Below are 24,474 nucleotides of genomic sequence, written 5' to 3' on the forward strand. Positions count from 1 at the left end.
GAAGCAACTTATAAAAATCAGGTTCAATGAAGAGAAATTAGTGTCGTGGAGTTTTATAGCAGGGAAACAAGACCTTCAGCCCACTCCAAGCTAGTCCTATCTGCCTGCAGTTGGTCTATATCCCTCTCAATTTTTCCTGTCCATATACAGTAAACCTCCAGTATCCAACATCTATGGAATTCACAGATGCCGGATATACAAATCTTCCAGTTGCTTGAGATGCACTTTTACAATGCCTAACTAAGACACCAGCATTAAGAATAAACAGTTTAAAAGACAAAAGACAGTGCAAAATGTAAAAATCAGTATTGTAGTCCTTAATTATGTAAAGTTGACTTCAATCATGTAATTCCCATAATTTACAAAATTTAAATTCGAATCCCTGTTGCTGGCACTGTGACAGTGTTGCACTAAATGCAACACTAACCATTCCCCATTATAATTAATCCCCCTCCCCTAAGTTTACGGATAAAGCCTTACTAATACACTAATAAAGATAAAGACACTTACTAGGCAGAGTCTAGAGTCTTTGGAAGAGTCACCCCAGCAGCGAGTGGTAATGGCTGGCTCTTTGTCGTGGGAGATGCCATTTTACATTTTATTCAAATACAGCTTGATTCAAACTGCTCCTGCAGACGGGACATGACCAGGGTGCTCTGTCTGCTTTCATTGTCACCAATAATTTGTGTGTTGCTTTGGAGAACATTTACTTTTACAATTTTAAACTTTTTATTTCTTCTTTTTTTTAGCTATTTATTTATCTATCTATCTATTTATTTCACTGATTTTTTTTTTTCTCTTGCCAATTGTTTGAATGGGGATTTTACTGTACTTGTCTGAATATCTTTCAAACATTTCAATTACCATGACCTCTACCACGTTTTCTTCGATGTACTCACCACCCTCTGTGTTAAGATGGAGCCCTCAGGTACTTTCAAAATCTTTTCCCTTTCACTTCAAATGTGTATCTGATAGTTTTAGACCTCCTGGGGGATAAAAAAAAACTTATGACTACCCCTCATGATTTCATGATCCTCTATAAGGGCCACACGTTAACTTCCTGTGCCCCAGGGGGAAAAGCCCTTGCTTATCCTTATAATTCAAGGCTACCTGCCCAAGTGAAATTCACACAAATCTTTTCTGCACTTGTTTCCAGCTTCATTCACTGTGTGATCAGAACTGCACACAATACTCCAAGAGACCCAGTCAAAGGTGCTGTGGGCTAAGGCTCAAGTACCGAAAATCCAATGATGAGGAGAGAGCCGGTACCAAACTGGAACCAGGATAGTTACGGGACTGTGATTGGAACCACAGTCAGACTGGATGCCTTGTACAGATGTAACTTGACATCTCAGCTCCTGTACTCAATTGCTGACTGATGAAGGCTACTAGCTCTAAATTGTTCTAATTTCACACATTTTTCAGATCACAGCTACCTTTATATTCATTTACATTCTTTCTTTTTCAACACACAGCTTCTCTGCCTGTGGTCAAAGATTACTCATCTTGGATGCCCAGTAATTCCAAAGTTAAATTTTAATTGTTTCAATGATTGAGAATTCTTACTGCCACATCCTTTTGCATAATAATTATGTAAATTACCTGATGATTAACTCATGGGGCCTTCCTTTCCTCTATGGTTCTCATATTATTAATTTTCTATAACTTTAATATTGTTGTGCAGAGGATTAATTGAAATGAAACCTGCTTTCCTAAAATTTAGAGAGTAAACTTACAATTGGACACATTAATGAAATTTGTGTTATTTGGGAGATGGGTGATAATGATTGACAATGGAGGAATTTGAGGGATATTTAAGGTCGAGCACTGGTAAGAATTTCATTATATGTACCACGGAGGTGCACTTTTACTATACTAAGGTGCTATTACCAATGTTTGGCGGATTACAGAATTCAATTTTTTTTAAAATGAGGTAATGATATTTAGTTCTGTCAAATTCACTATCCACATTTGTGCAGTCTCTCCTGGTGGCAAAGGTGAAAATTAGGGATCCAGGACCGTTAAAGGTGTTGTCACTTCATTGATACTTCTTCACAAAGCAATCTATAATGTTAGAGTTCTTAAAAGAATATTCTTTAATGAAAACACAAAACTCAACCAATGGTAATATGGTAAAATAATTCATACAACATGGTAGAGATGTACAAATAGACTAAAGGATGAATGAGGAGGAAATGACCATCTCAAGCTGTCTGCAGATCATGGCTAACCTGATTATAACATCAACTCAACATTTCTGTCCAACCACACCAACCATTCATCTTGAAACAGGGATTTGAATTGAAATGTCAACAATCTATTTCATTCTCTGACTGCTTGACCCACTAAGTTCGTTCAGCATTTTAATTTTTTGCTCGAGATTCCAGCAACTACAATCTATTCTGCAATCATTTACTTTGTCTTAAAAATATTCAGAATCTATTTCCACACCCCTTTACAAATAAGAGTTCCTAAGCTTCACAACCCCCTGAGAGGAAAAGTTTCACTTCAACTCTATATTAAATGGGTGACCTCTCAGTTTTAGTGACTCTTAGTTTCTAGATATTTTCAGACAGGAAGAATCCACTGGTCAAGAAGGATTCAATCAAGTGTCCTTTCATTCTTCTAAACTTCAGTGAATGCAAGCTTTAACTTTTTATCTGAAGAAGAGTTACCCTTTCAAGGTATTCTGAAGACACAAGAGACTGCAGATGCTGTCTCCTGAACTGCGAGAGGAACATATGGGAGGGAAAGGAATGGTTGATATCTTATGTTTGAGACCCTGCATCAGGACTGAGAGCATAGAGGGAGGATGGCCAGTAATAAATGGGAGAGGGAAGACGTAAAACAGGGACCAGTAGTTGATTGGTGAACCAAGATGATGAGTGATTACGGGTAGATAAACCTATGGGGAAGGATGGGGTGGAGTTGGGAGACACAGACTAGCTGATAGGTGGAAACAGACAAGGACGAAAATAGGGCAGAAGAAGCCATGCAGAGGATCTGAGCAGATGTGTTTTGAAAGAGCTCTCCATTAAAAAATGTATTAAAAAGAGTTTGAAAGCTCAAAAATCAGAATTTCATCAGCAAAAAATGAATAAAACTAGTCCTAATTGACCAAGGCAACCAAAAGCAAAAACTGAAGGAAGCAACGGCTCAGCCAGGAACATCAAGTGAAAGCCCAATGAGGAGCAGCACAGGAGGGGCCTTGTGAACGGCTGAACCCAGCAGAACTGGCGGGGTCGACCCAAGATAGAACCAACATCCTAAATAAGATGGAAACTTTGTGCACTCATTTTACAAGCATAGAATCAGTGATAAGGGACATATCAGAAAAGATATTGGAAATTAAAGAAATCGTAAAAGACTTAACGGAACAAATGACTCAAGTGGAGGCTGAGTTGGACAAAACAAAAGACAGGCTCAAGAAAAAAAAGCAAAAAACATGGGACACAGACAGAAAAGGAATGATGGACATGATCGATAAATTTTAGCAGATTTAACAATGTAAGAATCATTGGACTGAGAGCAGGAATAGAGGGAAAGACCCACTGAGTTTTTTTGGAAACATGGATCCCACAAATGCTGGGACAAAACAAATTAAATGCAAATTTGCAAATTGAAAGGGCTCACTGGATCCTCGGACCCAGAAGAACCAGCATACAGCGACCATGGCCAGTACTGGTAAAACTTTTAAGTTACCGAGAGCAGGATGCGATCTTGGGAGCAGCATATGACTATTCAAAAAATAACAATAGCCCATTAGTGGTGGACAATGAAAAAGTTTTTTTTTAAGGACTTCAGCCCTGCCTTTGTCATGAAAAAAACTTTGATGAGGTAAAGAGACAAATGCAATCCAAAAACTTAAAATATTCAGTGATTTACCTAGCAATGCTGAGGGTTTATGCCCCAGAGAGTAATCGACAAATTTTCAAGAATAAAGAAGTGGAAGAATTTTTACGAAAGTTGTGAAGAGATTTGAGCTCCAAGATAAGAAGATGGAAAGGACCATTTTGGAATGGGACTATCTGAAGGAAGCATCCTTTTTCCTATTTTGTAGTATTTTGTAGGCTCCGAATTCTGGGGTCCTCTACTGGCATCACCTACGGCTCCTAGAAAGCTTCCACCAGCGTTGTCTCCACTCCATCCTCAACATTCATTGGAGCGCTTTCATCCCTAACGTCAAAGTACTCGAGATGGCAGAGGTCGACAGCATCGAGTCCACGCTGCTGAAGATCCAGCTGTGCTGGGTGGGTCACGTCTCCAGAATGGAGGACCATCGCCTTCCCAAGATCGTGTTATATGGCGAACTCTCCATTGGCCACCGTGACAGAGGTGCACCAAAGAAAAGGTACAAGGACTGCCTAAAGAAATCTCTTGGTGCCTGCCACATTGACCACCGCCAGTGGGCTGATATCGCCTCAAACCGTGCATCTTGGCGCCTCACAGTTTGGCGGGCAGCAACCTCCTTTGAAGAAGATCGCAGAGCCCACCTCACTGACAAAAGGCAAAGGAGGAAAAACCCAACACCCAACCCCAACCAACCAATTTTCCCCTGCAACCGCTGCAACCGTGTCTGCCTGTCCAGCATCGGACTTGTCAGCCACAAACGAGCCTGCAGCTGACATGGACATTTACCCCCTCCATAAATCTTCGTCCGCGAAGCCAAGCCAAAGAAAAAGTACTGAGCAGTCTTGGTTTTGCTGTTAAAAGAAAAATCATTGTAATATACAAGGAGAGCTCTGGAAAAAAATGAAGGTGGTGAGGAAAGTGGCAGGTGGTGAGGAAAGAGGACAAAGGGTGCCGGGAGAGGAGCGGTTTTAAAAGATGGAGATAAAGGGAGGAGTTCTTCTTCAGAATTTTCAGTGAGCTTTTTTTGCAGGCTTCTGGGTTCTACTATTTTCATCAATGTCAGAGCTAAGGATGCGTGTGTGTTTCTTAAAGGGGAAATGCGTATGTTTCTTAAAAAGAAAATGTTTCGTAAAAGGGAAATATTACAGTCTTATTTTAAAAATTGGTAATATTTTATTGTTATACAATATTTGTTTGAAAAATGGTATGGATGAAACACAAAATATATTAGTCTTAATATTAATGGGTTAAACAGGATGAAGAAAAGCAAAATACCTAAAGAAATTAAAAGTGGATCTAATTTTTCTGCAGGAAACGCATCTTACCAAATTGGAACATGATAAATTATAATTATTATCTTCCTTTGGTTCAAAGGCAAGAGGGGTAGCAATTCTAATTAATTAAAATACACCAGTATCAATAGAAGATACATTGATTTACCAAGCTGGAAGGTATGTAATGGCACATTTTAAAATTTATGGAGAAGCATGGATATTTATGAATATTTATGCCCTAAATTATGATGATGAAGCCTTTATGAATGAAATCTTCTTAACAACAACAGATGGTAGACAAAATAGACTGGCTGGAAGAAATTTTAATTTTTGCTTGGACCTAATACTAGATAAATCAGCAAGAAAAGTAACAAAGGTGAAAGCGGCAAAAAAAACACAATTTTGTTTATGAATGATGAAAATCTTATCGATATATGGAGGCAATTAAATTCCAAAGAGAGAGAGACTACTCCTTTTACTCAAGGGTGCATGATTCACATACAAGTATTGATTTATTTTTAATGTCTGCCCAGTTTAAAAATAGTGATAAAAACAGAATATCAGACCATTCACCACTCACATTAACTATTACAATAATGGAAAAGCAAGAAAATGTATACAGACGGCATCTTAATACCACGCTACTTAAAAGAACAGACTTCAATGAGTTTATAAAGAGAAAGATATAAATATTTTGTGAAACAAATAATAGTTTTTTGATGTGACATGCTCAGAGCATATTTGAGGGGACAAATTATATCCCACACAAAGAATATTAAGATAGAATATATGACAGAAATAAACAGTTTGGAGAATGACATTATAGAATTAGAAAAAAAAACCCTCAAAGAACAAGATTACAAGAAGAATACAGATTACTGGAGAATAAAAAGCTAAGATATAATACAATATAAACATATAGAACATAAAAACTAAACAAAAATATTATGAGTTAGGTGAATAGGCACATAAAGCCTGATCTTAGCAAATTAAAGCAGAGGAGTAATCAAGAATGATAAACATTATAAAAAAGGAGACAGACCCTCTTGCATATAAAAAAAAAGAATGAAATGCAAGAATTTTTGATGAATGCTGAACTTCCAAAACTAGAAGAGAGAGAAAGGATAAAAGTAGACACTCACTTTACAAGAGAAGAAATTTTAAAAAAGCCCTGGGGACCCTACAGGCTAATAAATCACTAGGAGAGGATGGATTCCCCCACATAGGTTTTACAGACAATTAATGAATTATTAATACCCCTGTTAATGGATGTTCTGGACCAAGCAATAGAAACTCAGACCCTCCCAGAATCATTCTCAACCACAATTTTTAGTGTTACAAAAAAAGGGACCCATTAAAAACTTTGTCATGTAGACGAATCACTGTTAAATGCTGATTATAATATACTAGCAAAAGCATTAGCTAATAGATTAGGACAATATCTACCAATAAATTGATACATACAGACCGGGTAGGATTTGTTAAAGGAAGACATTTCTCAAATAGTCTAGGCAGATTATTTAATATAATACACATGGCAAAATTCAAACAGATTCCAAGCAATGGAGTCTCCATGGACACGGAAAAAGCATTTAACCATTTGGAATGGTTGTTTCTATTTAAAATAGTGGAAAAAATTGTCAGAACATTTATTAACTGGATAAAAACATTATATCATAAACCACAAGCTAAAATTATAGACAATAATCAGATGTCAGCAGCGTTCCCCTTGTATACATTGAGTAGACAGGGATGCCCCCTATTCCCAGCACTTTTTATTTTAGCAATTGAACAGCATGTGGTGATAATAAGAAGTGATCTGGATATAAATGGCTTCAAAGTTGGACAAGGAGAACACAAAATTAGTCTATTTGCCAAAGATGTGCTATTATACTATACTATACCCAGCTAAATAATTGAAAAATTGCAAGGAATACTAGAAAAATATGGAGGGTTCTCTTGTTATAAAATAAATATGGACAAAAGTGAGATAATGCCATTGGCACATTTTTAATATGGAAGATACCAAAAAGGAAGTAAATTTAAATAGAAAAAGGATGGAATGGGGGGCGTGGCAAGATGGCGTAAGGAACAGACGTGCCTTCCAGTCCTCTCCTGACTCTTTGTTATTGTTTTGTCTATAAGTGCCCGTTGAAACTTTTTAAAAAGTTTATAAGTAGTTAGAGGTGTTAAACTAGCTTCTAATGGTACCATTGCTGAAAAAAAGTAAAAGAAAACGGAAACAGATCGCTAAGAAATTACATTTCCCGAAGTTATCTGAGCCTACCTGTTTACAAGAAGCCAGGACTCAGCGAGAAATGGATCCAAGAGGAGAAGTGCAGGATTCGGCAAAGGAGCTCTGCGCTGTACCGGTAGGGCTCTTTAAAGATGGCGCCCGGCAGCCTTTGGAACAAAGGGCTAGCCAGGCACGTGTATTTCAATCAACGCCCATTATGAGTGCTGTCACTGAACTTTTGATAGCTGAAACAGCTGGGACGCCACCAGCTGAAGACCTGACTTTAAAGAGACGTTCACTGATTGATGTAGCGGTGGCGCTGCGAAATGCACCACCAGTTATGAAGACTTCAACTGATCCCGATGTAATGAAGGCTCTTGATGTAATATGGGTTAAGGATAACCCTGAATACCAGTCTCCTGATATTGCTGAGGAGGTTGTGGCAGGGGTTTCTACATGGAGTCAGACTGCAAGAAAAGCAGTTAAACTAAGGGAAGGATTAGAAGACCCTCTGGTTGCTCAGAAACAGCAGGATCCTATTTTGCCTGAATCTATTCCAGTTGAAATGCTTATCAAGAATCTTGAATTTAAGTTATCTTCTTCAATCAAAGAGTTAGGTAAATCTTTGGTTCTAGTTAACCCCAAGCTTAATACCTTGGTGGATATTAATACTCAACAGATGGTTGATTATGGAGCTTTTAAGCTTGAAACAAATGAAAGACTTGATGTTTGTGACCAAGGTATAGTTGAGGTACAAGACCAAATACAAGATGTAAATAAAACAATTGAAACTTTACAAATTCAGAATAAAAATTTAGCGAAAAAGGTTGATTATTTGGAGAATCAGTCTGGACGAAACAACATAAAAATTATTGGTCTGCCAGAAGATATAGAAGGACCAGATCCAAGAAAATTCTTTACTGATTGAATCCCTCAAGTTTTAGGACAAGATAAGTTCCCGGATGGTTTAATACTGGAACGTGCTCATCAAGCTTTGAGAAGAAAACCTTTTTCAGGACAGAACTCAAGACCTGTTCTGGTCCGTTGTCTAAACTATTATGATAGAGAGACAATTTTGCGTGCGGCTATTAGAAATGCTCAACAAAACAGATCTCCTTTGATGGTCCAGAACAATCGTGTTTTTTTTTTATCTGGATTTGAGTCAGGAAATTATGTCTCAACGACGTGAATTTAATCCTGTGAAAGAAGTGTTATGGAAAAAAGGATATAAAGCAACATTTAGATACCCTGCAGTATTGAAGATTTTTCAGGATGGATATCAACCAAAATGTCTGGACAATCCTAAAGAAGCTATGGACTTTGCTCAATTGTTACCAATTACACAATTCCAGGAACGACGTAGTCCTCCACGGTCTCCGAAGAGAGTGGAGACGCAAGATGGGAATCGAATTTCAAGAAGAAATGGAAGCAATGGTGGTCAAAGTGACAAAGCTGATTAAATTTAAAAAAAAATTCTCGAGAAGATTTAGATAATGATGATAGTTTTATGTGAAATGGGAGTTAGGAAAGGGAACATTATTTTCCAGAAGTCATCAGCTACGTATGAGTTATCTCACACCCAATATTTTGTGGGAGTTACCGCATTGTGTGGTTTAGACAGGAGGAGGTAGTCGTAACCTCTTACCTGTTTTTTTTAATTAATTTTTGGATTAAGGAGTGAAGTTTCTTTTTATTATTTTTTTTTAAATATTTTCTTTTTTTTTAAATTTTTTTTGTTGTAGTTTTAAGAGGGGATAAGGGGAGGGTTTTTGTTTCTTTCCTCTTTTTTTCTTGGTTTTTTTTCTTTTTTTTTCTTGTTCTGTTGTTGTAAGAAATGTCTAAATTAAAGTTTGCTTCTCTTAATGTTCAGGGTTTAAATAATCCTATTAAGCGTAAGAAAGTACTTGCTTACTTAGAAAAAACTAAAAGTTGATGTGGCCTTTTTGCAGGAAACTCATTTAACGGATAAGGAACATTTGAAACTTAAACGTGAATGGGTTGGACAAGTTTTTTATTCTTCATTTAATTCAAAGGCAAAAGGAGTGGCAATTTTGGTGCACAAGAATCTACCATTTCAGTTACAGAATGAAGAGAAAAATGGTGGAAGATTATTAAAATTCAATTGTACAATCTTTAACGAGGTTTGGACTTTGCTTGATGTTTATGCTCCAAATGTTGAGGATACAGCTTTTGTTGTGGATATGTCTTTATTTCTTGGACAAGCAAATTCTAATGTGATGATTGGGGGAGATTTAAATGTGGTATTGGAGCCTTTATTGGACAAGTATCCAAGAGCAATTAAGAAATCTAAAATGGCAGTGAAAGTGACTAATATGATGACAGATTTGAATTTAGTTGATATTTGGCGAAGATTTAATCCTGCAGAGAAAGATCATTCTTTTTCAAGAATTGATTATTTTTTAATTTCAACGCATTTGCAAGATAGAGTTATATCTGTGGATTATAAGGCAAGGTTGGTTTCAGATCATTCATTACTATTATTAGAATATCAGAGTTCGCAAGATGTTCAGAGAACCCCAAGATGGAGATTTAATACTATGCTATTACAAAAACCAGAATTTATTAGTTATTTAAAAAAACAAATTGAGGTTTTTATTAGTAATAATATAAATTCTGTTTCTAGTCATTTTGTTTTATGGGATGCAATGAAAGCTTTTTTACGAGGTCAAATTATTAGTTATGCTTCTAAAGTAAAGAAAGAGAGAATTAGAGAGATTGAAGATTTAGAGAAAAAGATAACTGTTAGTGAAAAAAAATTTCAAAAAAATCCTACTGAAATGCAAAAGAATCAGTTAACTAATTTAAAATTTAAATATAATGAATTACAAACATATCGGTTTGAATGTTTAATGAATCGAACTAAACATAAGTTTTATGAATGGGGTGAGAAAGCTCATAAAGTTCTTTCATGGCAGTTGAAAAAAGAACAATTATCTAGGATTATACCAGCAATTAGAAAGAAATCGGGTATTACTTTTAGACAAAAAGAAATTAATGAGGAATTTTGTAATTTTTATAAAAAATTATATACTTCAGAATGTAAAGATGTAGCTGAAGATGCAATAGATTCTTTTTTGAAAAATATTAAATTGCCACAATTGAATCAAGAAGATAGACAAGAGTTGGATAAATCTTTTACAGAAAATGAAATTGAAATGGCAATAAGAGATATGCCAAATGGAAAGGCACCTGGTGAAGATGGGTTTTCTATAGAGTTTTATAAAACTTTTTATGTTGATATATCTTCTATTTATAAGGATGTGATACAGCAAATTTATAAAAGTTTTCAATTACCTGAATCTTGTTCTAATGCTATAATTACAGTTATACCAAAAAAAGATAAAGATCCTTTACAGGTTTCTTCTTATCGACCAATATCGTTGTTAAATGTGGATTATAAAATTGTAGCTAAAGTTATGGCTAATAGATTAGCTCAATATTTACCTAAAATAATACATAAAGACCAAACAGGATTTATAAAAAATAGATATGCATCTGATAATATTTTGCATTTAATAACTTTGATAAACAAATCTAAATCTCAAATGAATTATCCAATAGTGGTTTCGTTGGATGCAGAAAAGACTTTTGATAGAGTGGAGTGGAAGTTTTTATTTAAAGTACTTGAAAAATTTTGTTTTGGTTCCTCATTTATTGGATTGATAAAGGCTTTATATAATAGTCCGAAGGCTAGAGTTGCTACCAATGGGCAGATTTCAGAATCCTTTGATTTAACAAGGTCTACTAGGCAAGGATGTCCATTGTCACCTGCTTTATTCGCTATAGTTATTGAACCTTTGGCACAATTAATACATCAAAATGAAAATGTTAAGGGTATGAGAGTTTTGAATGAGGAATATAAGATTAATTTATTTGCTGATGATGTTTTATTATATTTGGTGGATTTCTTTACCAGCAATTCAAGAATCTTTAGAAAAGTATGGTCAATTATCTGGTTATAAGGTAAACTGGGCTAAAAGTGAAATTTTGTCAATTTGTAAAGATGATTATTCAATATATAAAAATATTATAAATTTGAAGTGGACTAAACAAATTAAATATTTAGGAATTAATGTTAATACAGAATATCAAGATTTATATTCAATTAATTATCTTCCTTTAATAAAAAAAGATTAAGTTAGATTTGATTAGGTGGAAGGATTTACCTTTAGGTTTATTGGGGAGGATTAACACTATAAAAATGAATATTTTTCCTCGGATACAGTATTTGTTTCAATCAATTCCTTATTTTAAAAAAAAAGTTTTTTAAAGGATTTATATAAAGCAGTTAGAGATTTTTTATGGAAGGGAAAATTTCTGAGGGTAGCAATGAGAAAGTTGATGTGGGATTTTCAATTTGGAGGTTTGAGATTACCGAATTTTCAATATTATTATGAGGCAGCTCAATTTAAATTTCTTAGTGCATTAATAAATACAGAGGACCCACCTAGTTGGGCAAAGATAGAAATGGCAGTTATTTCAGAAAAATTTCCACATGAGTTTTTGTTTCGATGGAATAAAAAATTATTACGAACTTATGATGTACCAATATTGAAACATTTATTGAATTTATGGACAAGTAAACTTAATAAATTGGGGCTTAAAAATAAATGGTCTGGGCGATTGCCATTATATAATAATCAACTTGTTCCTTTTACAGTCTCCAATATTACTTTGAAACAATGGGAAAGGAAAGGAATAAAAAAATTATCAGATTGTTTTTTTGAAGGATGTTTTTGTTCTTTTGAGGAATTACAAAGGAAATTTGGTATTAGTGGAAATTCTGTATTTGTATATTATCAGTTAAGATCATTTGTAAAACAGGTATGTGGCCGACATATGATTTTATTGCCTGAAACTAGTTTTGAGAAATATGTACTTTCTATACCAAAAAAGGGGTATATATCTGATTTGTATTGTATTTTACAGGAAAATGAAAATAAGGCAGATTGGGATAAAGATAAGTTGAAATGGGAAAAAGATTTAGGTTCTATAATAGCTGAAGAAGCTTGGATGGAAATTTGTCAGAATAGTATTCGGAAATTGATTAATGTTAGATTAGCGATGATTAATTATAATTTTATACATCAATTATATTTAACACCAGAGAAATTAAAAAAAGTTTGGTCTTAGTAAAGTAGATTGTTGTTTTCATTGTGATCAGATGGCTAATACTTTTTTACATACAGTTTGGTTTTGTGATCGATTGCAACAGTTTTTGAAAGGTATTCAATCTATATTTAATAGTTTATATAATATCTATATTGTATTAGATCCTGATATATTTTTATTAGGGAATATGCAATCATTAATCGATTTAGGCTTAAATGATTATCAGATTTCCTTTATCTATTTAGCCTTAGCAATGGCTAAGAAATGTATAGCGCTTACTTGGAAAGATAAAAATATACTAACCTTAGATAGCTGGTATTTAGAGATGAAGTCTTGTTTAATTATGGAAAAGATATCTTTTTCAATTCAAGATAAGATGTCTTTTTATAAGATGAAGTGGACTCCATTTGTGAAGTACATGCAATTAAGTTTGATTTAAATATGTTTTATGTGTGATATTTTAGATTTGATAACTTTTTTAATTAATATTTTTACTTGTTATTTTCTTTTGTTTGTGAGTGTTTTTTTATATATATAATATTACTAACTTTATTAATTCACTCTTTATTTTGGGGGGAAGGGTGGGTTTTTTTATATATAGTTTTTTTAGTGGTCGTTTAAATGTGGGGGGGTTAGATTGATTTAAGTTAGGTTATTAATGTTGTGTTGCAATAATTACTTCATTTTTATTTTTTCTTTAAATGTAATTTCTTTGTTTTATTCATGTAATAAAATCTTTAAATAAAGTTTCAAAAAAAAAAGAAAAAGGATGGAATAAAATATCTTGGAATAGCAACTGACAATAATTTACAAAATCTGTGTAAACTAAATTATGTTCCTCTTTTGAGGAAGATAGAAGAAGGCCTGCAGAAATAGAGATTTACCAATTATTCTAATGGGAAGGGTTAATTGTGCCCAAATGAATCTAATGCCAAGACTGCAGTATCTTTTTCAATTGCTGTCTATTCTGTTACCCAAAAATTCCTTTAAATTATTAAACAATCTTATTGGACAGTTCCTATGGAATAATAAGATTCCAAGAATTGCACTGGAAAAACTGACATGGGACTATGGGCTAGGAGGACTTCCAGATTTTCAAAAATACTACCTAGCTGCACAGGCTAGATTTCTCACAGCCTTATTTGTGGAAGACAGCTCTACCCCCTTGGATTCAGATGGGAATGCACTCAAAGGGGGAGAGGGAAGCAAAGGATTTTATCTATAAATGTTGTGTCAAATGTCAAATCTCAGAATGTGGAACATGGCAAGAAATTAATGAATGTATACGACAAAAAGTAGGGATATCAATAAAAACACCATTGTGTAAAAATGTGTTATTGCCTATGAACATAGGCAATGGAATTTGAAAATCGTGGTTTGAATTATGGTATTAAAGACTGCTACACGGAAAGAACTCTTATATCCTTTGAACAACTAAAACACAAATACAGAGTGGCAAATGGGACCTTATTTTGTTTTCTCCAGCTTAGATTATTCTTAAGAGAAAGATGGGGTCCAACATTGACCCCACCTGAAATCAGTGAAATGGAATGAACGGCTTGGATGGGGAAAACACCCAAATTTATAACAAAAATGTATTATTCTCTCTAGAGCGAAAGTGCAAAACCAGGGTTGCAGAGATCAAGGGAAAGATGGGAATTGAAATTAGGTTTGTGATTTCAGAAAGAAGCTGGTCAGATTGGTGTAAGGACAGTATGACATCAATTATAAATGCAAGATATGGATTGGTTCAACATCATTTTTACATCAATTATATCTTTCCCCACAGAAGTCTCAAAGATCAAAAGCAGAAATATCAAAGGTGTGTTTCAGATGTGGAACAGATACAGGAACTTTTCTACATGCTACGTGCTCTTGTGTAAAGATGAGGCCATTTTGGGCAGACATCACAGAAAATTAATCAGGATATCAGGAGTGGCCTTTGCAGGTGACCCAGAGTTATATCTACTAGGTAATTTTATGGAAATAAGCAAAAAATTGAATAACTATCAAATCTCATTTATAAAAATAGCATTGGTAGCAGCAAAAAAAATGTATCACAATCACTAGGAAGTCTGACTCCCCTCTATTTATAGCACAGTGGACTGTGGAAATGAACAGCTGTATACCTATATAAAAAAAATCACATACAACTTAAAGAATAAATATGACACTTTTGTTATGATCTGGCAGCCATACTTGGATCACGGATGGGCCAAAATACAGTAATAAAATATGGACTATAAAAGTTACTATTATACATACCTAAACATGATTTTTCCCAATTGTCTTCCATATATTTAAAAGACATGCAAGCTCTGACGGTGTGCGGATCTGTATGTATGGAAATGGGGAGGGAGGGACTGATTTGTTTTTGTTGTTTGTTGCTATTTGTAAGAAAAAAAATACTATATTGTGATATTGAAGATTATGTATACTTTTTTTAATTTTAAAAAAGTAAGAAAAAAGGCACAAGAGAGGGTACAACAAGGGGCAGAGATTGGAGGATGATAAGTGAAGGTTTCAAAAGGTGCAAGCCCTGAACTTATTACATTTGCAACAAAAAAAGGCACATTTTTGCCTACTTTAATTTCCTGTTGACAAGCAAATCTTCCATCCATGCCAATATGTTACATTCCACATCATGAGATTTTTTTTGCAATAATCCTTAATGCTGTCCTCATCAATGCCTTTGGAAGTATAAATACAGTATATTTGCTGATTCAACTTTATTACTTCTTCAAAGAATACAAAGGTTCGCCATAATTTCCTTTTTGCCAAGCCATGTTAACTGCTGATTGCCTTCTATTTTCCATCATGAATTATAGAAAACATTATACATATTATAATGAGCTTAATAACAATTTCAAATGTTTTCCTTCTGAAATTTTTTTAAACTGACTCGCCTGTAGTTTCTTTCTTTCTTTCCTTCTATCTCCTTCATCTTTTTATGTAAAACAAATTATTGTTACTATTTTCTAAATTGATGGAAACTTTCCAGAATCTTGTATACTTTGATAAGTTCAAGGAAATGCATCAATTATCTTAACAGTCCATTTTTTTTTTGTCCATGATCTATCTCAACCATATTTTCCTGCGTTATCTCTTTATCCCTTGATTTTCCCACTTTCTAGAAATGTATATGGCTCTGCTTCAAATTAGTGACTGCAATACTCCAGGGCAGGTGGATCAAAAGATTCATCACCATCTTCTGAAGAAATTTCTCCAAGTCTAAGTCCAAAATGGCCTACCCCTCATGCTGAGAGTGTAACCCTTGATACTTGGTTCATAGGCCAAACAGAAAATCTTCCCTGATCCAGCCTACTTTAGATTTCAATGAAACCTCCTCAAGTTCTACAAAACTCTTTTCAGTCTTGAGAAAGGGTCCTGATTTGCAAAATTGACTAACCGCTTCTCTCTACTGATGCTGCCTGAGGCCCTCCAGCCTCTTGGTGCTTGCTCAAGGTTGCAACATCTGCAGTTCTTGTATGTCACTTGTTTATTCCTTCTCCTTGCTTTCTGTCCAATAACTAGTTCTCAATCAAGGGATCTTATAAGAAGCATGTTCTCAAAGTACTCCAGTAGATTAGACAAAAGTGGTTTTCCTTTCATAAATCCATGCACACTTATAAGACTTACTTTGAGGCACAATCTTACCCTCTTAACATTTGATGAGTTCATCCATAGAAGTATCCAGACGTGATAATGTCCAAACCATTTGATCCCATTTTTGCAATTTTCATTATTGTTTATCCTAGAATCAGAATTTATCGTCATGAACATGTCACGAAATTCATTGATTTGCAGCAGCGTCATTATCATAATGGAAACGTTACTATAAACCACTTCACAAAATAAATTGAAAACAAAATAGTGAATGAAATAGTCAAAGTAAGGCAGTGCCCATGTTTCATTGTTCATTCAGGATGTACTGTATATTCACCCTCATGTATAATTATCAAAATCACTCTTCGTGGGATTCAAAGCTGAATCCTAGCCTTATTTTCCTGAAGGAAAATATTTGTTTCATGACTCTTTCCCTCAAACACTTCTCCCCACTGACATTGTGATTTAGACTTATCTCCAGATTCTCATTCTCTCATCCCTTGCTGCAGTATTTTTGGCTCAACCTTACCTCCCCCAACATTCCTGTGATTGTAATACTGACTGCTACCAATCTGTAACCCAGAGATGGATTGCTACACCTTGCGTATTCCCTACCACTTATGGTTGCAAACTTCCAGGCCTTAATCCTACAAGGATCCCACATCCCACTCCTGGATGGACTATCTACCTGGTTTCATGCAGTTTGGATGGATAAATCAAAAGCCCACGAGCACACAATGTTTCAAGATGTATTCTGTAGTGTCTTGTGCTTCAGGTGCTCCACAGTTTTTGCAGAAAGATCTTTAATGAAAATATTTGCTGGCCAATTAACATATATTTACAAAAGCCATATCATGTCTTTTTTTTTTCAAAACTTTATTTATTAATTTTAACATATAAAGAAAGTAAGTAATACACGTACAGAAAAAATACAAAATAAAGTAATACAAGTATAAAATAACATAGTTAATACAATACCAATCTCGGCAACTCCCCCTAACAACTAAAAACTAAGACTAAGAAAAAAAACTATTTTTAACCCCTAAACCCCCTCCCACCCCCACGATAAAGAGTGAAGAATTAATACTATTAGTATAATAATAATAAAAAATAAAAAATATATATCTTAAAAAAAGATCAATATATATATAAAAGCAAACAAAAAAAGGTATTAATTAAGTATTAATTATTAATCCAAAAAATTTTTATTATATAAAAATATATATGAAAAAACAAAAACAAAAAGAACTTAAATGAAAATAATTAATTCAAACTTATTTAAATTGTATATAATCAATAAATGGGATCGACTTTAACTCATAAAAAGACATCTTATCTTGTACAGAAAAAGATATTCTTTCCATAACCAAACAAAACTTCATCTTTGAATACCACCTACCATTCTATTCTTCCAAGTAATCGCTATACATTTCTTGGCCACTGCCAGCACTAAGTAAATAAAAGAGATCTGGTAATTATCTAATTCTAAATCAATCAACGGTTGCATATTCCCTAATAAAAATATATCAGAGTCTAATACAATATGAAGATTATATAGATTATTAAATACAGATTGAATACCTTTCCAAAATTGTTGTAACCGATCACACAACCAAACAGCATGTAAAAAAGTACCAGAAACCTGATCACAACGAAAACAAAGATCTGACTTACTAAAACCAATTTTTTAAAATTTTTCGGGTGTTAAATATAATTGATGTATAAAACTATAATTAATCATCGCCAATCTAGCATTAATCAATTTTCGAACACTATTACGGCAAATTTCAGACCAATCTTCTTTAGTTATTGTTAAATTTAAATCTTTTTCCCATTTCATTTTATCTTTATCCCAATCTATTTTACTTTCACTTTCCAACAAAATACGATACAAACCTGATATATAACCCTTTTATGGAAATGAGAACACGCATTTCTCAAAATCAGTTTCAGACAGTAAATTCATTTGACGACCGCATACCTGTTTTACAAAAGATCTTAACTGATAATACACAAATATAGAATGACGACTTATATCAAATCTCTTTTGCAATTCTACAAAAGAACAAAAATGATCTTCTAGAAAACAGTCAGATAAATTATGTATTCCTTTCTCCTCCCATTGTTTCAAAATAGTATTAGATACCGTGAAAGGAACAAGTTGATTATTATATAATGGTAATCTTCCCAACCACTTATTTTTCAATCCCATTTTGTGTAATTTACTTGTCCATAAGTTCATTAAATGTTTCAATATTGGTACATCATAAGTTCGTAACAAATTTTTATTCCATCGAAATAAAAATTCATTCGAAAAATTTTCAGAAATAACTGCCAATTCTATCTGTGCCCAACTAGGCGTATCTTGTGTGGCCATTAATGCGCTAAGAAATCTAAATTGAGCTGTTTCATAATAAAATTGAAAATTAGGTAGCCATAACCCTCCAAATTGAAAATCCCACATCATTTTTTTCAACGCCACCCTAGGAAATTTTCCTTTCCACAAAAAATCCCTAATTACTTTATATAGATCCTTAAAAAATCTTTTTTGTAAACAATAGGGAATTGATTGAAATAAATATTGTATACGAGGAAAAATATTCATTTTTATAGTATTAATTCTTCCTAATAAACCCAAAGGTAAATCTTTCCATTTAACTAAATCTGCCTTAATCTTCTTCATTAAAGGAAGATAATTAAGTGAATATAAATTTTGGTAGTCAGTATTAACATTAATTCCCAAATATTTAATTTGTTTTGTCCACTTCAAATTCGTAATATTTCTAAACATTGAATAATCATCTTTACTAATTGATAAAATTTCACTTTTAGTCCAATTAACCTTATAACCAGATAATTGACCATAAATCTCTAAGGAATCTTGAAGTGCTGGCAGAGAAACATCGGGATCCACCAAATACAGCATAACATCATCCGCAAGTAAATTTATTTTATAAACTTCATTCAAGTCTCTCATACCTTTGATACTATCATTCTGACGTATTAATTGTGCTAAAGGTTCAATAACTAAAGCAAACAAGGCAGGTGATAATGGACATCCTTGTCTAGTAGATCTTGTTAAATTAAAGGATTCTGAAAGCAAACCATTAGTAACAACTCTAGCTTTCGGACCATTATACAAAGCCCTAATCATACCAATAAATGAGAGACCAAATGAAAACTTTTCAAGTACTTTAAATAAAAACTTCCATTCTACTCTATCGAATGCCTTTTCTGCATCCAATGAAACCACCATTGGATAATTCTTCTGAGATTTAGATCTATTTATCAAAGTAATTAATCATAGAATATTATCCAAAGCCTACCTATTTTTTATAAAACCTGTTTGATCACGATGTATTATCTTTGGTAAATACTGAGCCAACCTATTAGCCATAACTTTAGCCACTATTTTATAATCTACATTTAACAAAGATATAGGACGATAAGAAGCTACCTGTAAAGGATCTTTATCTTTTTTTGGTGTAACTGTAATTATAGCATTAGAACAAGACTCAGGTAATTGAAAAGTATCATAAAATTGTTGTATTACATTCTTAAATAAAGAAGATATATCAACATAAAAAGTCTTGTAAAACTCAATAGAAAAACCATCTCCACCAGGCACTTTTCCATTTGGCATATCTTTTATAGCCATTTCAATTTCACTATCCGTAAAAGGTTTATCTAACTCTTGTCTATCTTCTTGAGATAACTGTGGTAAATTAATATTTTTCAAAAAAGAGTCTATTGCATCTTCTTTTATCTCTTTACATTCAATCAAATAAAGTTTTTTTGTAAAAATTACAAAATTCATCGTTAATTTCTTTTTGACTAAAAGTAATACCCGATTTATTTCTAATAGCTGGTATAATCCTAGATAACTGTTCTTTTTTTAACTGCCAAGCTAATACTTTATGAGTTTTCTCACCCCATTCATAAAATTTATTTTTTGAACGATTCAACAAACATTCAAATCGATATGACTGTAACTTATTATACTTCAACTTTAAATTAGTTATTTGGATCTTTTGGAATTCAGTAGCTTTCTTTTGAAATTCTTTTTCGCAGATTGTTATTTTCTTCTCTAAATCCTCAATTTCTCTAACTCTCTCTTTCTTCAGTTTAGATGCATAACTGATAATTTGACCTCGTAAAAAAGCTTTCATTGTGTCCCACAAAACAAACTGATCAGAAACAGAGTGAACGTTATTAGCAATGAAATCCTCAATTTGTTTTCTCAAATAAACAATAAATTCTGGCTTTTGTAATAACATAGCATTAAATCTCCATCTTAAAATATGTTGTGTAACTTGAGAACTTTGATATTCCAATAATAACAATGAATGATCCGAAACTAACCTCGCCTTATAATCCACAGATATAACTTTATCCTGTAAATGTGCCGAAATTAAAAAATAATCAAGTCTTGAAAAAGAATTATGTCGAGAAGAATAAAAAGAAAAGTCTTTCTGTGTAGGGTTAAATCTACGCCAAATATCAACTAAATTCAAATCTTTCATCATATTAGCCATATGTATCGCCATCTTAGATTTCTTAATTACCTTTGGATATTTATCCAATAACAGTTCTAATACCATATTTAAATCCCCCCCAATCATCACATTGGAATTAGCTTGTCCCAATAATAAAGATATTTCTGTAATAAAAGCAGTGTCTTCAACATTTGGAGCATAAACATCAATGAAAGTCCAGGCTTCATTAGAAATCATACAATTCAACTTAAGTAGTCTTCCTCCATTTTTCTCCTCATCTTGCAATTGAAACGGTAAATTCTTATGTACCAAAACCGCAACTCCTTTTGCCTTTGAATTAAATGAAGAATAGAAGACTTGTCCAACCCAGTCCCGCTTAAGTTTCAAGTGTTCTTTATCTGTCAAATGAGTTTCCTGTAAAAAGGCCACATCTATTTAAATTTTTTAAAATAAGCAAGTACTTTCTTACGCTTTATAGGATTATTCAAACCCTGAACATTAAGAGAAGCAAATTTAAATTTCGACATGTCTTACAACAATTAGGAAAAAAAACCCAAACTCTTACCCCCTTACCCTCTCTTAATACAATAAAAAAAGAAAAAAAAAAGAAAGAGGAGAAAAAAAAGGAAAAGAGAGAAAAAAAATTAAAATTTTCTTTTATATTTAACAAAAAAAAACCCTTCACTCTTTAATCTAATAATACAAAAAAAAAGAAAAAAACGGGTAGGAGGTTAAAAATACCCCCTCCCGTCTAAACCGCGCAATGCGGTAACTCCCAAAAAAAATGGATGTGGGATAACTCACACGTAGCAGATGACTTTCAGAAAATAGTGCCTATCCAGTTCTCTCCCCCAACTCTCACTTCATCTTAAACTAACATCATCATTATTTAATATCCCTTTTTTAAAAAAAAAAGCATTAGAAACAAAAAGAACTCTTCTTTTAATCAGCTCTAACTGCCGAGTCACTGTTACGACCATTCCTTCTTGGAGCACGGCTCTGTTTTTTCATCTCTTGTCTCCTTGGAGATCGCGGCGGACTATGTCTCTGTTGAAACTGAGTGATTGGTAGCTCTTGAGCAAATGCTATAGCTTCCTTTGGAGAATCAAAGAACTTTGGTTGGTAACCATCTTGAAAAACCTTCAAAACAGCTGGATATCTAAAGGTTGCCTTATAACCTTTCTTCCACAACAACTCTTTAGCAGGGTTGAATTCCCGTCGTTGGGACATAATTTCTTGACTCAAATCCGCATAGAAGAAAACTCGATTATTTTGAATCATCAAGGGTGATTTTCTCTGTTGTGCATTTCTAATAACCACTCGTAAAATTATTTCTCTGTCGTAATAATTCAAGCAACGAACCAAAACAGGTCTTGGACTTTGGCCTGAAATAGGTCTTCTACGCAAGGCTCTGCGAGCACGTTCCAGTATTATACCTTCCGGGAAACGTTCTTGACCCAGCACCTGCGGAATCCATTCAGTAAAAAATTTTCTTGGGTCTGGTCCCTCCATTCCTTCCGGCAAACCAATAATCTTTATATTGTTCTGTCTGGATTGGTTTTCCAAATAATCAATCTTTTTCACCAAATTTTTATTTTGAATTTGTAAGTCTTCGACCATTTTGGTCACATCTGAAATTTGATCTCGTATTTCGTCTATATCTTCTTCACACGAATTAAATTTATCTCTCACTTCAAGCTTAAAAGCTCCAAACTCAGCCATCTGTTGAGAATTTATTTCCATCAGAGTATCGAACCTAGTACCAAGTTCAGTCATAATCTTAGATAATCCCTGCATTGTATAAGATAATTTAGATTCAAGATTCACAAGAATCTTTTCAATTGGAAGAAATTCTGGCTCAACAGATTCCTGCTTCTTCTGCATAACCAAAGAGTCTTCTGTTGCTTCCTTCATTCTAGTTGCCTTCCTTGTAGTATAACTGCGTGTGGAAACCCCAGCCACAGCCTCTCCAGCAGTGACTGGAGGACGCTGGCCGGGATTTTCCCCAGTCCATAGTGTATTAATTTCTCCCAGTACATCAAGTTGTATAGGTTCTTTTATCTCAAGAGGTGCAGTTTGCAGTGCCACCGCTACAGTTGACAAATGCCTTTCCCCAGCCGGTACTTCAACTGATGTTACTACAAGTGGTTCATTCATAACATTACCGTCAGATGCGACTGCAAATGTGCGAACCTGAGTAACTCTTTGTTCTAAAGGCTGTTTGGCGCCCTCTTTAGGGGGCTCTACCGATGTAACATTGATCTCTACATCCGAAAGCTGTACCTCTCTCCTGGGATCCATTTCAGGCTGAGACCCGATGTTTTTTCTGTAGGTAGGCTCCAAAACTTGAACTTTTGGAAAATGTAGTTTTTTGATGATCTGTTGTCGTTTTTTTTTTGCTCTTTTTCACCAATTGTACCATCATAAGTTAAATTAACAGCACTGAAATGATCTAAACTTTTAAAGAATTTTAACGGGCATTTCTAGACAAAACAATAAGATAGAGTCAGGAGAGGACTGGAAGGCACGTCTGATCCTTACGCCATCTTGCCACGCCCCAGCCATATCATGTCTAGCCAATAATTTTTAAGATGCCGAGAAAGGTTGAAGACAAAAGATAAAACTAAAAATCTGTGATAGAATTGACAACAGAGGTGAAATAACAAGAAGAGATGAAAGTGATGCTGTGCTGAGAGGAGTAAATAAAACATAATCAAGCCTGCACTGTCTTTCACTAAAAATTGCGCAGGACACCAGGGGCTGAAAAGTGAGAGTGGGAGTATGATGGGGAATGTTTAGTCTCCTTATTATACAGGAGGATGAAACAAGAGCAGTGAAAATTGTGAAGTATATGCTTAAATTTACCTTTGGGCTTGAAAACATCAAATGCTGTTTGAAAGTCAGGCTACATTGCCAGATTTAATGCCCTTTGGCTGAAATGTTAAATTGAGTTACATTCAGCTCCAATGATTCACAGAGTTGTTGAATTTCCCAAGGCACTATTTGAAGAGGAGTAGGCAGCTCTCCCTTTGCCTTGGTCAATATTTCTGCTTCAACTGGCATAACAAAAAGTAAAATAGTCAGTCCCTCACTTTTCTTGCTGCTGTACCAAATGGCTGCTTTGGCCACCAAAACAAGTCAATACACTAGTGGGTGAATGAGGTTGCTTTGCTTTTGTAAGATAAAGTACTGCATAAATATAGCATCCTTTCTTTTTAATTAGTTTACATAGGTAGGAAAGGGGAGCCACTGATTAACCCCAATTTACAAAGAATTGTTTCTTTCAGAACACAATGGAGTCAACTTTATTTATTCTCTTCAGACACAACATTGCATTCTTCAACTCCCCCAACACCACCCAGCTAAACCTTTCTGACTTTCTCATTGGTTCACTGCCACATGTGTGACCCTGACCCTCTAACTCTCCTCCTCCTGCATCCAAGATCCATCACCTGTATACTGACGCTTAGCACACCCGCGCTTGGGCACTATTACTCCTGTGCTTGGCTTTGGTTGCATCATCAGTGGTGGCACGCACCACACTCGACTCCCATAGGTGCTGCAGAGTTTTGCAAATAGTTATTGCATAAGGAATGTAATTAAAGTGGAAAGGGACCAAAAAATAATCACAAAGATATTACCAGCGCTGGTGGGCTTGAATTAGGAAAGACAATTTTTTTTCCCCTGGAGCATATATGATCACATCCTAAGGGATGACCTTATGGATCTATATAAGATCATGAGGGGATCCTAAGGTGATTAATCAACATCTTTACCCTAGGGAAGGTGAGTTAAAAATTGAGGGGCATAGATGTAAGGTGAGAGAGGAAAGATTTAAAAGGGACCTGGGGGGGAAATTTTCCATATAGGGGCTGGT

The 24,474-nt window shown here is 34.3% G+C and overlaps 2 long non-coding RNA genes across 3 annotated transcripts in view; one reads left to right on the plus strand and one right to left on the minus strand.

Moving 5' to 3' along the window:
- Positions 1–901: 901 nt before the first annotated feature.
- Positions 902–16,840, minus strand: LOC138751494 (uncharacterized). The gene is made up of 3 exons (XR_011349985.1): positions 16,790–16,840; positions 16,153–16,249; positions 902–986 (listed from the first exon to the last, which is right to left on the minus strand). It is a non-coding gene; the product is annotated as an uncharacterized lncRNA (long non-coding RNA).
- The window catches only part of LOC138751497 (uncharacterized), a 32,170-nt gene continuing 21,990 nt past the window's right edge, over positions 14,295–24,474 (plus strand). For both annotated transcript variants that reach the window (XR_011349987.1, XR_011349988.1), the window contains exon 1: positions 14,295–14,443. This is a non-coding gene — a long non-coding RNA (uncharacterized lncRNA). The remainder of the gene's footprint in view (positions 14,444–24,474) is intronic.

Source organism: Narcine bancroftii, chromosome 1 (genome assembly GCF_036971445.1).
Source record: "Narcine bancroftii isolate sNarBan1 chromosome 1, sNarBan1.hap1, whole genome shotgun sequence".
NCBI classification, from domain to species: domain Eukaryota; kingdom Metazoa; phylum Chordata; class Chondrichthyes; order Torpediniformes; family Narcinidae; genus Narcine; species Narcine bancroftii.